Consider the following 16,644-nt stretch of genomic DNA (forward strand, 5'->3'; position numbering starts at 1 on the left):
CAGCTGTCTCACTCTAAGTCTGGATTTGAGAGAGCGCTCCTCCCCCACTGGCCTCTTGAGGTCCTTTTTACAGGAGAGAGCAAGTGTTCACAGGGAGAGAGCTGGCTGTTCTACATAAGCGGTTGGGAAGATACCATGAAAGGGAGGGAACAGGGGCAAGGAAGTACATCGCGTGAATGGGGTCGAAAGTTTAGTGTATGGTGAAAAACACATTTTGCTATTTACATCAGCTCTAAGAAACAAGAACGTTTTGTTTTGTTGTTTTTCGAGACAGAATTTCTCTACGTAGCCCTGGCTGTCCTGCACTTGCTTTGTTGGTCTCCAACTCCCAGTAATCCTCCTGCCTCTGCCTTTTTTTTTTTTTTTTAATTTTTTTTTTAAAGATTTATTTATTTATTATATGTAAGTACACTATAGCTGTCTTCAGACATTCCAGAAGAGGGCGCCAGATCTCGTTGCGGATGGTTGTGAGCCACCATGTGGTTGCTGGGATTTGAACTCTGGACCTTCGGAAGAGCAGTCGGGTGCTCTTACCCACTGAGCCATCTCACCAGCCCTGCCTCTGCCTTTTGAGTGCTGGGATTAAAGTCATGCACCACAATGCCCAACTCAGGAATGTATTCTTTTTTTTTTTTAAGATGTATTTATTTAATGTATATGAGCATTTTATCAGCATGTATACCTGCATACCAGAAGAGGCCATCAGATCCCAATGTAGATGGATAAGAACCACCACGAGTTTGCAAGGAATTGAACTCAGGACCTCAGGAAGAACAGGCAGTGCTCTTAACTGCTGAGCCATCGTTCCAGTGCCCCAAGGACTTATTCTCTTTTTTTTATATATATTTATTTATTTTATGTATATGAGTACATTGTTGCAGTTTTCAGACACATCAGAAGAAGGCATCAGATCCCATTACAGATGGTTGTGAGCCACCATGTGTTTGGCTGGGAATTGAATTCAAGACATCTGGAAGAACAGCCAGTGCTCTTTACCGCTGAGCCATCTCTCCAACCCAGAATTTGTTCTTAATTACAAATAGAAACCTTAACTTCCAAGGACTTCACACAGGAACTTATGCTTTAACTACAAACAGAACCCTTAACCTGCACAAGACAAACAGGAATTTATTCTCAACTGTCTCAACTGCAAACAGAACCCTTAACCTGCAAGCCACATTTTTCCCACTTTGGTCTCCCATTGACTTGAAAGGTATGTTGTTCCTGTTTTGGTCTCTCTCACACACCTAGACATATCTGGAAAGAGGAGACAGGGCCTCACTATGTAGGGCTGGCTGGCCTGGAACTTCCTATGTAGACCAGGCTGACCTTGACCCAGGCCTAGACTCCCTGCCTCTGCTTCACGGTGCTGAGACTGGCCAGAGGCACTGTTTTCTATGCCTGGCAAGGAAGGAGAGATCTTGATTAAGAAAATGCCTCCAGCAGATTGGCCTGTGGGACATTCTCTTGATTAATGATGGATGTAGGAGGGCCCAGACCACTGTAGGGGTGGGGCTGGGCTGCCATCCTGGGCAGGTGGCCCTGGGTTCCATAAGAAAACAAGCTGAGCTAAGCCATGAAGCTCTCATTGTGAGTTCCAGTCCAGCTAGGGCTACATAGACAAGCCCTGTCTCAAAAACAAAACAACAACAACAACAACCAGATATATGTTATTCATTTGAAAGTAAGATCCTGGGCTGTTGATATAATATAGCTCGGTTGGTAGAATGCTTGCCTATTATCTGTGATACCCTGGACTCAACTCCCAGTACTGAAATAACCATGTTAGCGGGCGTGGTGACACACACGTGTAATCCCAGCAGTTGAAAAATGGAGGCAGGAGGATGAAAAGCTAAAGGTTGTCCTCAGCAACATAGCAGGAGAGAGAGAGAGGCCCCCTTAGGCTGTACAGTAAGATAGACCTGTCTCAGATGGAACAGCCAGGGAGGGGCTGGGGGCAGTGAGGAGGGTCTACATAATCCCTATATTGAAAAAATATAAACACCCCTTAGAAAAATGGTCACAAACAGAAAATAATGACATATGGCACAAAAGAAAGTGTGTGTGTGGGGTGGGGTGTCATGACTCTAGAGGTGACGGGACACAGATGAGGCAGACTAAAACCTCATGTAACGGCCAACCTTACTGAGAGCCCCAGACAATTTATATTCTGAGGGTTAAGAGAAGTGGCATGAGTAAAGTATCCAATTACTAGGGCAAGCTGCAGGTGACAGGCAAGCTGCATGCAGCACAAACATGCTTTTCCATAGAGGCATATAAACAAATAGCGATAGGCAGTTGCAAGCAATCATCTGAAGTGAACCCACTCCCAACTGCTATACCTGGGAGGGGGAGGAAAACTTAATCCAAGAACAACCCTCTTAGTCTTCCCTCCGAAACGTCACAAACCAGGCCTCCATCCTCTGCACTGTTCCCAACATTATCCAAGATAAGATCCCAAGCTCCTACAGAACACCCCACAGAGCTCTTAACACAGAATGGCTCTTCTAGCTCCAAGTTCCAAGGTCCTTCCACAGTCCTCCCCAAAGCACGGTCAGGTTGTCACAGGAATAACCCACTTCTGGTACCAATTTTTCTTCGTCATGTTTTCTATTCCTGCACAAACATCATGACCAAGAAGCAAGTTGGGGAGGAAAGGGTTTATTCAGCCTACACTTTCCACATTGCTGTTCATCACCAAAGAAAGTCAGGATTGAAACTCAAGCAGGTCAGGAAGCAGGAGCTGATGCAGAGGCCATGGAGGGATGCTGCTTACTGGATGGCACCACTCACAATGGGCCTTTCCCCCTTGATCACCAATTGAGAAAATGTCTTACAGCTGGATCTCATGGAGGCATCTCCTCACCTGAAGCTCCTTTCTCTGTGATAACTCCAGTCTGTGTCAAGTTGACACAAAAACCAGCCAGTACAATTGACCCCTTGTCAACTTGACACACAAACTCATCACTATCAACCCTTACTTTCTTATTTATCCTCAAGATGTTGTTCTTAAGAAACTGAGGTCATGAAGCCGGGCGTGGTGGTGCACGCCTTTAATCCCAGCACTCAGGAGGCAGAGGCAGGAGGATTTCTAAGTTCGAGGCCAGCCTGGTCTACAAAGTGAGTTCCAGGAGAGCCAGGGCTATACAGAGAAACCCTCTCTTGAAAAAATTAAAAAAAAAAAAGAAAAAGAAAGAAAAAAAAGAAAGAAAGGAAGGAAGGAAGGAAGGAAGAAAGAAAGAAAGAAAGAAAGAAAGAAAGAAAGAAAGAAAGAAAGAAAGAAAGAGAGAGAGAGAGAGAGAGAGAGAAAAGAAACTGAGTTCAGAAGACTCTTGTTTTGATTTCTTGGGTTTTTTTTTTTTTTAACAAGCACTGAGAAATCACCTCGCACAACTTCACGCCTGTTGTGTCAGAGAGGGAGGAAGAGGCGGGGGTGGGGGTGGGGTGGGGGTACAGAAAAAAATGATTCATCTACAATGATTAATATAGGAACGGGACCCAGGGACCAACTAGAAGACTTCCCAATGGCTGAGGCTGCAACGGTCTGAACAAGAAAATGAAGCAGTATTGGATTAGAATCTAGATCACAAAACATGTGATCTAGTTCACAAAACATTATAATCTAAATCATAAAACAGTGGCCTGGGCTACACAGGGAGATAGATCCCTGCTCCGGAAAACCAACACCAGTGTTCCAAGGCACTGGATTCTCCTCTCTCTACAGTTTAGAGAAGGAAGGGAGGGAGGGAAGGAGGGAGGGAGGAATGTGGCGGGGGCGGGGGGGGGGAACGGGGGGGGGGGAATAGAGAGCCTGGCAAGGAAAGAGTGAGAGCCAAGACGTCTCAGGAGACAACATGGCTAGATGCTTGTGTATCTTGGATCCAGTCCTAGAACAGGAAGGACTTCAGGTGAAAACTGGGGAAATCTTTATAAAGCACAGACTGGTTCACTATAAACAAGCTGGTAACTCAGCTCAGTTGGCAGAGCGCACGTCTCAGCACGTCGCACAGACAAGACGACTTGGGTTGGCTCCCCGGCATCTCATAAAACCAGACCTGATCACAGATGTCTGTAGTCCCAGAATATGGAAGCAGGCAGGGCAGAAGTTCAAGGTTATCCGTAGTTACATATTGGGTTTGAGGCCAGCTTGGGTTATGTGAGAACCTGATCTAAAGCTCATGTAGAAATCAATGGGGCTGTGGAGATGTTCAGTGGTTACCACACTTGCTGCTCTCCCAGCGCACCTGGGTTAGATTCCCAGCACCCACACAGTAACCTACAACTGTAACTTGGATGCCCTCTTCTGGCCTCCTCTGGCACCGGGTACACATGTGGTGAACAGATACACACGCAGATAAAACATCCATACATTAAAAAAATAATAATGTAAAAATAAAAAACCCATTGAAGAAACAACCAATGCACTGAAGATACAGATAAACAGGTATAACTTAGAAAAGGAGACCAGCGTAGCAAGAGGCCTAAGACCTGACAGGTGTGTACCCCAGATACTTGTTCTGAGTTATATGTTTAATATCACCTCTCAAATCATAAGCTCGGGACTGCAGGAGGGAAAGGCCTGTCTTACTTATCGTCATTAATCGGTCCTCATCACGGTCCACCACAGGACAGAGCAAGAAGCAGGAACGAACACACCACTGCTTCGCTCCGTGGCTCCCCCTTAACCTTCCGTGGCTCCCCACGACCCAGGAAGTGAGCAGGTAAGACTCTGTCTCCAGGTGTTTTCTCATTCTGCTTCCTCCACTGGGTCAGGCAGGGCAGGCTCTGGGATGGGTGTATATGGTAAGGGGACACAAAGATGCCAGTAGTCCTGGGCTACCCTCTTGGCTTCTTACCGCCTAGGGAGCTCTCTAGGGGGATTCAGTGTTGATTTTTCCATACACACCAGGCCCACATGACCCGTATGTCTCTGGGGAGCCACTTAATATTGACACAGACTTGAATTCTGCCCCGGGGAGAGTTTTCTCAGGCTGAAGAGTGGGGACCAGGACAGGAGAAACAGCTTCTGTGAGCGTGTTTCACGGTAGACAAGGAGTGAAGACGATAGAGTCTTTCTGTCCATTTTGCCTGAGTCTGGGGCCCTGGGATAAAGCCAGCATAACTCCGAATCAGTGGGCAGTTCTGCAGTGCTATGGGGTAAGGCCCCCCTTCCACAAGTTTCCTCCCCAACAAAGGGATGTCAGCCCAGACTCTGGGTGTGGTTAATAGAATGAAGCCAACACTTCTTTGCTGGGAGAAGAAAAGGTGGGGCCCAGGGGACCACTCTTGGAAGGCAGGACCAAGGAACTAGCCTAGAGCTGGGCTGTAGGATCTGCACTGTGGTCTTGGGGCCCAAGTTGGATCAAGTATCTTCGATGAATGTCCTTTGAGACTACTTTCACAGTGAACATCTGAGGGACTGTGTCTGGCTGGAGAAATTGGTGTGCCTGAGTTCATCCTAAAGTTAGCTCACTTTTGGCAAGAGATCAAGGGATTCCTTACATCCAAAAGTCACAGAGACAAAACATGGTTAAGTAAACTGGCAAAGAGGTGGAGAGAGAGGATGGTTCTAGACTATGCTTCCCTGGCTCCATCCTGTCATGTCCAGTGGCAGCCAGCCAGTCACAGCTGAAGTTGACATAGCCTCTCAGGCTGCTGCTCTCTGGACTCAGGCCTGCTTGGCCACTGCTCCTCAGGGCTGCAAACCTGAGAGCCTGCACTTAACCTCTTGAGGCTTTTTACTCTCTTGTAAACAATCTCTTTATTAAGCTCTGCCCAATTACTCATTGATTTCCTGCCAAGACTCTAGCAAGTATAGAAAGCAGCTCCCAGGGGAAATCTTAGGGGTAGGCAAGGCCCCAGGTCCCATTAGAGAACCTGCAGGTGGCCAGGTCCACCTTCTCCCCATTCAAGACAGCTGGACTTCCTCAGACTGAGGGGGTGGGCGGGTCATGGAGAGGTTACCTTGTTCCCTGTAGCAGTGGCTGATGTCAAGACCAAAGGGGTGATGTCAGCTGTGTCAACTCTGTACCCCAGCCAGGCTGTGCATGGGACACAGCCTGTCACCTGGCCACACGCAACTGCTATACTCTCACACTCTGGACCTCCTGCTCTCTCTCTTAGACAAGATCTCATTGTGTAGTCTCAGCTGGCCTGGTCCTCACTATCTCTATGTAGTGCAGGCTATCCTAGAACTCAGGGATCTATCTGCCTCTGTCTACTGAGTGCTGGGATCAAAGGCATGTACTACCATGTCTGGCCCTTTTTTCCCTCCTTGAGTGTCTCATTCTGTAGCCTAGGCTAGGATAGTCTGGAACTCACCATGTAGTCTAGGCTAGATTGAATGTGCTGCAATCCTCCTGCCTAAGCTTCTTAAATGCTGGGGAGGGTCTAGAAGTCAGAGAGAAGCCACCACTAGGTGACAAAAATGGCGAACCCAGGCTTCTTCCTTACCCTTCTGACCAAGGCCTAGCATCTTTTTTTTTTTTCTTTATTTATGTAAGTACACTGTAGCTGTTTTCAGACACACCGGAAGAGGGCATCAGATCTCATTACAGATGGTTGTGAGCCACCATGTGGTTCCTGGGATTTGAACTCAAGACCTCTGGGAGAGCAGTCAGTGCTCTATTAACCGCTGAGCCAACTCTCCAGCCCGGTTTATCATTTTCTAAGTCTAGTTTTCCGCTATTCCTGTCAACCCCATGGATCCCAATGTCCTTTTTAATGAATTTGTCTTGCCTAATTTACCTAGACCTCATCCCTGCAGCTTGTGCCCAGAGAATCCCAGATGGTATAGGGCTTGCTTTCAGAATTCACACAGTACGGTGGGTGCCCTCTCAGACGATGTCCAGCCACCCCGCATCCCTTGAAAAGTGAGGTATACAGCATTTCCCATGGAAATGCAAGTCCCAGGCTTGGCCCACCAGTTCTTGTGGCTGCCATTTAGAGTAGGTTTTTTACAGTCACACATGTCACTCTAGTTACACACACACACACACACACACACACACACACACACACACACACACGCTGGTGGCCCTTTTGTTAGATGCCCCACGTGCATCCTGAATTTACACTCTTCAGAAGAGAGAATCTAACTGGTTTCTCTCGTTTGCCCTACTATGGATTATAGGGTTGGATAGGGTATCATGCCAACCCCTCAGACTTAACTTCCCCCTTCCCCGGCTCATCCACTGACGGTTTCCCTGCTGTGGGCAAGACGTGGTCACGTGAAGGAGTGAGGGAGGGCCTTAAAGATGGCTCAGTGGGTGAAGGTACCTTCCAGCCCAACTGGGCGATCTGAATTTGATCCCTAGGACCTGGTGGGCGAGAACTACCGCCTAAAAAATGATCTCTGCCGTGCATACACTTGTCATGTCACATGCACACGAATGTGCGCACACACTCCCACTAAGTGTAATAAACCAGCGTGAGTGGTGCGGTTCTGAGTTCCGCTTCCTCCCTCGGGGTGTCTAAGCACCACTGCACACTCCGGGGTTAGGATGGGGGCATGAAGCGGACAGAACCTTCCCCGGAAGGGTTGCGTCAGCAGGATCTCAGTCCAGCTGTGAGTTGGGGGCGGGGCTTAGGATTTCATAGTTAGAGCTCCTTTAGATGGTGTTCAGTGAATCAGCAGATGACCCGCAGTGAAACTGCTTGCTCCTTTAAATTAGAGGTGAACAAAGGTCATATGAACTGTGGGGAGTGGTTTTCAGGGTGAGAGTAAATTATTGGCTGTGGCGGGGGTGGAGGGTAGGGGGTGGGAATCGGAATGCTTCATTTACATGGAGAGGAATTCCAGGTGCTTTCGAGACAGGTTCTTAATGGGAGAGATGGAAGTTGAACCTTGGCCACGGACTACATGACTTTCCAGGGATAGAGGATATGTGCAGGGTCTTGCTCTCCAGATAAGGTCAGGCAGAGAAGGGAAAGCCCCACAGAGAAAGATAGTCCTCCACTTTGTGCCAAGCTCAGAAGTTATCTGGACATGGTGGACTGCCGACCTTAATTGTAGGGTCTTCCAACAAGTAGAGATGTCTTCTGACCTCATGGCTTCTCCCAAGAGTCCCACACATCTGTCTTAGCTTATTCCATACCGACTACCCTAGAGTCGGGGGAGGGGGGACAGGACAGGAATGGAGCCATTTAAAGATGAAGATGTTCAAACTGTAGCGGTACAGCTCACAAGCAACGCTCTGACGTGGTAATTGATCCCCAAATAATACAGCGTAGGTGCAGCTTGCCAGGACTGTAGCCATCTTGATTATCCCTGTGACTATCCTGGAGTAACCCTAGTTAGTGGTCGCTGCACAATTTCTTAGCAAACCATGAGTTGATAAGGTGGAGTCATTTATGAGACTTTGCAGTCAGACTCAGACTGGTAGGATGCACCCGGCTCTTCATGATCATCTTAAGATAAGCCAGCTACCTTCCAGTAGTGTCAAGTCACTTTTGTTCAAGCCTTTAAACTCCCAACTGAGTCAAAATGTGGGGTGCCAAATTGGACATTCTGGTGCCTGGGTCCACACTTCTGCCCGTAAATCCCCCCAGTAATTGTCACTCATTAATTCTAGATGTGTCTGCATCTCTTTGACCTCACAGCCCCTGTCTCATCTTTTAGGACTGGATTATTCTGGAGGAAACAGAGCCTTGAAGACTTCTAGCAAGGGGTCTGTTATATTTATATTTCCTCTCCTCTTGGAAGCTGAGTGGGGTTGGGCCTGATTAGAATGTGAATGGCAGACAGTGTCCAATACATGCTAATTTAACTTAGAGCACACTTATAGATTGCCTGCTGACTGCCACACACCATGGCTGGATGGGAGGGAGAGAGTCCTGAGTCCCTGATATGTGCCAGGGACTGTCCTAGACACATTCAGGTTCATGGCAGCCCCGTGTGCTCCCCATGATGAGACATGGGACTTGGCCACATGGCATCCTAAGACATGTCCCCAAGACAGGCTACTTGACATCCTAAGTGGGGAAGTGGGTCTAGCTAGCTAGGCAGCCTGGCTCCACAGCCCATGTTCTCAACAACTTGCCAGGGTTTTTCACAATGGTGTACCGAACCTTCTGAAAGTAAGCAAGCCGTTCTAAAAATACCCACACCAAAAGCATTCAATTTACCATAATCTTATCTCACAAACAGGTCTACAATCACCCTGTTCTGCACAGGGTAGGGGGTAATTGAGGATGCCCTTTCAACACAGGACTTGAAAAAGAAAAGGCTGCACGTTAAATGACTGTTTGTCAGGCCCCGGGAAGACATTGTGTTCCTATCCCCTTAGAGGCTTGGCAGCTGTACTTCTCCAAAACAGAGTTACCAAGGAGCAATGGCTGGGTACGTTTGAAACCCTGGCACCACTGCTTGCTTCTAGATCAAGACAGAAAACAACACACCCTTGGCCATGGCCCACAAGCCTTTACCCCAGATTCTTTTGCAGGGAAACAGTGGTTGGGAACAGCATGTCAGCCACACTGGTCAAGCATGCAGAACCAATAAGAGGCTATATCTGCCTGAGTTGGTTTCCATGACAACGGGACCAAGCACAATTCATAGCACGCCATATCAGGTACCTGGGTACCTCCACCAACAGGCATTACCATGTTCTCTCTGTCACCAGTACAGGCAGCCACATACATGGTTGGGAAAGTGTGTCCAAATACCAGCTTGGGTGAAAAACAAAAAACATAGAACTACTCAGGTGTGGAGGCTGAGTGTAGAAGAAGTATGAGCACATAGAGAGAATAAGTTTAAACAAATACAATGAGACACAGATGTGAAAATACCATAATGTGTGCTGGAGAGATGGCTCAGCAGTTAGGAGCCCTGACTGCTCTTCCAGAGGTCCTGAGTTCAATTCCCAGCAACCACATGGTGACTCACAACTATCTGTAATGGGATCCGATGCCCTCTTCTGGTGCATCTGACGACAGCTACAGTGTACTCATATACATAAAATAAATCTTTTTAAAAAAATAGAAAAGAAAAAGAAAATACCATAATGTAGGTTAACTTAAAATGACTAGCAATGGGGCCAGAGAGGTGACCCAGTCAATAGAGGCTGTGCCTCAAAAGCATGGGGACCTGAATTTGGATCCCTAACACCCATGTAAGAAGCCACTCATAGTGGCATGTGTCTTTGACCCCAACACAGAGGGTGGTGGGGACAGGAGGATCCTTGAAGCTCATTGGTTAGCCCAGCCCTAATCAAAAACTTTCAGGCTCAGTGAGAGACTCTGTCTCTACAAATACAGGTGGAGAGTGGTCCAGGAAAGACACCTGATATCTAGACCTATGCTATACATACCTACACGAAACACACAAACACCTACACTAACAAGCACACGCCACACACACACACACACACACACACACACACACACACACCAGCTAAAATAATAATAACAACGATAATAATAATATTTTAAAAAGAAATGTTGTCTGGGCTTGAGACCAGAGAGAAAACGACAGAGACCGTTTTACTTTCCCAAGTGGTTCTGTATGGTGCTTCCATGTGTTTTAACCTGAAGTACACATAGAAAAGAGTTTCCTGGGCCAGGCCTGTGCTGCTCAGTGGTAGAGCGCTTCCCTAGCAAGGCTCCCAGCATTGTGAATAATTAATTTAAAAAAAAAAGACTTATTTACTATTTATACAGGGTTCTGCTTATCTGTATGCCTGCATGACCAGAAGAGGGTACCAGATCTCATTACAGATGGTTGTGAGCCATCTTGTGGTTGCTGGGAATTGAACTCAGGACCTCTGAAAGAGCAGCCAGTGCTCTTACCTCTGAGCCATCTCTCCAGCCCCTGTGAAAAAATTGATCTAACCCATTAATTAATTAAAATAAATGCAAGTGTCCTAGGTCCATGAGACCAAGCTGCTGCTGCCTGCAACCGGGAGGGAAGCGGGCAAGCAAATAGGCGAGCACTATGTGAAAATCAAGTCTGACTTGTAGATATCATGACGTTGACTGCCCCAGCTCACATGCAGCAGCAGCTGCTGCTTAATGGCCCTTTGTAGGCTCAGTGCTCGACAGAAGGCCCAGGCGGGAGCAGCTCTGCTTCCCACCCCACCGGAGCAAATGGCTGGGGGAACTGAGAAAAGTGCGGAAAGTCGGCAGCAGTGAGACTGGGAACAAATACTGTGTACTTAGGACGCGTTCCCAGCATCAGGTCTGAGCTGCCTGGTCCACACTCTCTGGGCGGGCCTCGGTGTCCGAGTTCTAAGGATAAAGAATCAACGCCCTTGTTCTCTCTGCTCTGACCCTCAGTCAATGGCTGAGGATGGGAAACAGGAAGTGGATGTTGGCGCCCGCCTGCTCTGACTCAATCCAGTCCTCAGCCCTTACCTACTAAGGTTCCTGCACGAGGGGCACCTGCCACTGTGCAACTGCGGGAGTCATCTATGAGGAAAGGGTTAGAGGAGAAAAGAAACAAAGGAGGCAGAGCACACAGTCATTAACTTGCCAGGGCACCTCCGGTAGCAGTGCCAGCCCCAAGAGCTCCTGCCTGACTCGAGGAAAAGGGAGAGAGGCCCATTCTTGTGTGCCCTCATCTGAGAAGGGCAAGCGCCCTTCAGGTTTACCACACATAGGAAAGTTAGGCGAATCCATGGGGACAGCAACTGAAGTCAGGATCGGAGGTCCTCAGCTCTCTGCCCTCACCCTGCACTGAGACTCCCAGCTCCACAGAGCCCTGGGTCCGGGTAGACACCCCCAACCAGCTGAGTGATGTAAGATGGAGGAGCTTAAGCCTCAAGCCTGGTGTTTGACAGGGAGGAGCATTCGGGGTGGACATGCTTGCTATCAGGAACTCGACTAGAGAGCAATCAGTGGACAAACTGAGCTTACAACCCAAGACCGACCTCCTCACAGCCAGGCACGTTCATTGTTATCTCTGGGAACTGGGACTCGTGAGGCCCATGCCAGGGCTCACTTCCCAGCTGCCCAGTGGCTCTATTTCCAGACCGTGTGAAGACGGAGGTGTAAGCCGGTGTGGAGGTCCAAGCGGAGGTGGAGGTGACCACCAGAGGGCAGCGTAGAGCCTTTCCAGGTATCACGGCGGCCTGGTGCACTCAGCACCGGCGTCCTCTTTGGCTGAGTCATCCGCACCTGGCCGTGGGTAGTGCAGAGCGCAGCAGATGAGCTGAGCGCAGAGCTTCTGCGCACGGGGAGTCTCTCCTCCGGCGCCGGCTCTATCTTGTTCAGCCGATGTCTTGCCCCCGGGGCCTCCTCGCCTCCAGGCAGGCCCTTCCCAGTTACTTTAAGTTTGCTGGACTTCACTCACATCAACATTCCAGAAAACCGGTCCAGTTTTCACCCTCACCTCCCCCACTCCCGCCCCAGACATCATGATGAATGTCACCTTACCCTGGCTTGGAGTATGTGCTCCAGAACTGCCGAGCTCTGATGAGCTGTGAGGGATTGGTCTCTAGTGTCTGTCACCTTTGTGTTCCTCTGCACAGTCTCTCTTTTCTCTCACTCTCAGCCATACCTCACACGTGGCTCTGTTTTTCTATTGCAGCACAATAGGCAGGCATGGGGTTCTGGTCCACGGTCTGTCTATAGCTAAGGGTGGAGGGACCGATGGATACGGTGTAGGTACTAGTTCATATGGAACTTTCCTGGGGAGCACCAAGCTTGCAGGCTCGACACATTCCAACACACCTTGACTGGCAGTACTTCCTCTGGAGCCAATCACACATCCCTAGAACGTAGAGCAATTGCCTCCAAATCTTGGACGACTTAATGGCCAAGAGCTAGACTCTGAAGGGGCAAATTCATCCTGACTCGAGGAGGCACTCCCACAGAAAAGGTGCCTAGTCACAACCCGGGGCTCTTCCTGACTGTCTAGTGTCCTTTCAGGATTCCTACACATTGGTATCTCCCTGTGTGGATGTCTGACCTACTGCTGCTCACAGTGTGGGGCCCTCATCTTGGAGAAGGTGTGTGCAATGCACACCCTCGGGGAACATTTTTTTTTTCTAACTACAATTTCCATGTCTATAACCTGGTGAGAACCAAAACAGGGTAAGAGAATCTGCTCAGCCTGGCGTGATGGTGCATGCCTTTAATCCTAACGGGAGGCAGAGGCAGAGGGATCTCTGTGAGTTCAAGGCCAGCCTGGTCTAATTGAGTCCAGGATAGCCAGAGCTACACAGAGAAATCCTGTCTCAAAAAGTAAACAAACAAAAATAAACACAAAAGAAGAGAGAGAGGGAGACAGAGCTTGAAAGTAGGAGCTAGAGATCCCTGCAGTGTGAACATGCTCATGGAGGATGGGCGGAACAGGTCTGCCTCCCCACCAACACACAAAGCCCAATATGCCTTACCTGTGTAGTTTGTGTAGGGGTGGGCCTACAACATTTGAGTCCACAGTCAAGGTCTCTGTGTTTATGTTAAATCCCACACCTCAGTCCCTTATCCCAGGCCACACACAGAAAACCAGATCAGAATGAAGTCATCAAATTTAATTGTCCCGCTCCAGCCAAAGAAGATCTGGGGGTGGGGGCTGAGCTTGGGAGAGAAGCCACAGCTGGCTCTGGGTGTGTAACTCTGGGGACATTGGCAATCCTTTAACCCCTGAAGACCTTTGTCTTTGGCTGGAGGCACACTTACAGCCTTTGCAGCTGCAGGAGCCACCTGTGGGAAGGAAAGAGAAGCAGTGAGCTAGAGACACAGGCAAGAGCCAGGGCAGGCTCCCTGAGGGCAGCATTGCAGTGCATGTCTGGGCCCGCCATTCACCCCCCTGTCCGGTGAGGCACACAGAAGCATGCCATGTGGCCTCTCCACCCTACTGCTGGGAAGTACAGTCACTCTCAGATGTTCTTCCCACAGGAAAGAAGAAAGTGAGGTGCTCCAGAGTGGCAGCCCAGTCCTTTCTCCCTTGAAATGAGAACCTTGAGGAAAGAAGGAGGAGTGGAAACTTAGTAACTTCCGAAGTGCGGTGAAGCTGCTGGGGAGGCGCGCGGGGGGGAGGGGGGGGCGGGGCGGGGGGGTGGACGGACAAACTAGCAAAGGGCTCCTTAGAAAGAGAACCAGCAGTGTGCAGTAAGGAGCCCACTTCATTCAGAAATGAAAGCGAAGGAACTCTGGCCAGCTGTGGCAAGCATGCGTCTAGCAGGCCTTGCCCTTCTCCCCGCACTCCCTCTGTCTTGCTGAAAAACCGTGAGATCATATTCCTAAAGCTTGCCACCAAGGTCTGTTCTCTTATTTGGCCAATCCCTCCTCCCGAGGCTGACTACCAAGGTCCAGCTATCAAAGTGTTGAAGTGCGGCAATCAAAAGCCCCCTTTGGCTCACCTAATTAACACGCCCAATTAAAATTAAACAACTCCTCCTAACACAGAGTTTCCCCTTGTACATATATATATATAAATCACCACTTTCCTGTGTGCCAAGTCTGTCTCCTCTCTACCCAGAGGCAGTCTTCTGTTCCTGCCCACCCCAATCTGTCCCCCTTCCCTTTCTCTCTAGTCCTCTACCTCCCATCTTTGTCCCTTATTCCCTGCCCTCTGGCCCTCTCGGCCAAATAACTCCATCGTGTCGGTGCTGAGACCTTAGTCTTGGGGGTGTCCCGAGCTAATACTTTTTATTTCAGAAAAAAACGTGTGCTCTGAAGTCCTTTATGAGGAACACAGGAGCAGAGGAGCAGTTGGGGGCCATTTCCAATGCAAATGACTTGAGGTTCAAAGAAATGAACAAAAAAATCAGCTAGGCTTCTGAGAGGCACACGGAAACCAAGGAACCTGCTGCTCACTTTATAGTTAAAGCCCCACTCTGCGTGCAAAGGTCCTGCCCACACCTTGCACCCACGACTCTCAGCTGGCTTGCCGCTGGCTGGGTTGTGCAGAAATGTACACTTCCGCTCCCTCAACAATTTGAAGAGGTTGAACCCCCCCCCCGTACCCCGAGAGGCCTAATAGGTAATAGGATAGAAGGCTGGCAGCTTCTAAGTGGGTTCTGGGCTGTGTGCGATAGCCCTGCCCTCTTCGCGGCACCCATGCACTCGTCCTTGACATAGTACTACGGGTTGTGGCAGAGCTGAGCGCAAGCTTCCCGCCATGCGCAGTCTCCGCGTGCAGAGGATGCACCCAGCGGGGGGCGTTTCTTCTGCGCCCGCCACTGGGCGGCCCGCAGGAGGCGGGGTTTTGCGCTCAGCTCTACGCTGCTTGCAGTCACCCTGCTTTTTTTTTTTTTTTTTTTTTTTTTTTTTTTTTTTTTTTTGCCAGTTCTAGCAAGTTTGCCGGTCATTCCTCCCTATCAAAGTTCCAAGAACCTAGTCCTGGCTGTTTCCCACCCTCAGCTCTTCACTATGGTTGTCACCTTTGTCTTCCCGTCAAAGTGAGACTAAGGTTAGTGTGTGCAGGTGTCGCTTCTGTGACATTGCCCGTCTTTGTCCCCACCTCCTTCCCTTGTACCTAGAAAGAGGACAGACAGGGGACTTTGTCTCTGCCTTCCATTGTTTATACAACAAATAGAGACAGGTGCGGGTTCTTGGCCTAAAACTATCCTAGGCTCTCCATAGTTGGTGAACCCTCCCTAGTCCACTGGGCAGTTTTTGACACAAAGTACTTCATTTAAAGTTGGAAGACTACAAACGTGGGAAAGGCCCTCAATCCCTGGTCGCAGTACTGGAATTTGAAAGAGCAAATTCATCCTGACTTTGCAAGAAACTGTCACCTAAGCCACAACAGTGGAGGCCCTCCCAAGGCGGGATCTGGTGTGCACAGGGGCCATCACTGGCCTCCTTCGGGATGTCTGGGCCAGCGCAGCTGCAGGTGTGTGCACACGGGACACTGCCAGTGAGCAGCAGTGTGCAGTGTTAATCAATTTCCCCCTGAGTTCACATATTTGTCTCCTGTCGAATCTTCAAAAAAGTGTACTTTGTGTTCTCTGAGCTTTTTTTTTTCTCTGTACAAATAGTATCATTTACTCCAATGTCACATTGTTGGGTGTGGCTGAGCTGAGTGCTGAGGGCGTTCCCTGCAGTTAGAGGTGCAGGGAACACTTAAAGGGATGTTTAAGGTGCCTAGAAAATACATCAGGTGTAAGGTGTGTAGAAAATAAAAGCAGTAAGGGGTTAGGGCCTATGCTTAGAGTGCTTGCTGCCCACCATTGAGGCTAACTGTAGTGTGGATTCTTAGCACCTACATAACTAGCCCGAAGGGGCAGTCCAAATCTGTAGCCCAGTGCTGAGCAGACAGGGGTGGATCCCCAGGGTTTGCTAGACATCCAGTCTAGCAGAAATACAATTCTAAGTCCTGCTAAAGATCACATCTCACAGGCTGGAGAGATGGCTCAGTGGGTAAGAGCACTGACAACTCTTCGGAAGGTCCTGAGTTCAAATCTCAGCAACCACATGGTGGTTCACAACAATCTGTAATGAGATCTGACTCCCTCTTCTGGAGTGTCAGAAGACAGCTACAGTGTACTTACATATAATAAATAAATCTAAAAAAAAAAATCACATCTCACAAAGTAAGGTGGGATGTGATGAAGATCTCAGGCCTCCACGTTCACCACAAACACGTGTGCGTGTGTGTGTGTGTGCATGCACAGGCACATATTAAAATTAAAAACCAAACTATGTAGAACATCTGGGGATCAAACATCTGGGAGGGTTTCTCTGTGTAATCTTGGC

Source organism: Mus caroli, unplaced genomic scaffold (genome assembly GCF_978045245.1).
Source record: "Mus caroli unplaced genomic scaffold, Mus_caroli_1 scaffold_10, whole genome shotgun sequence".
Classification (NCBI taxonomy): Eukaryota; Metazoa; Chordata; class Mammalia; order Rodentia; family Muridae; genus Mus; species Mus caroli.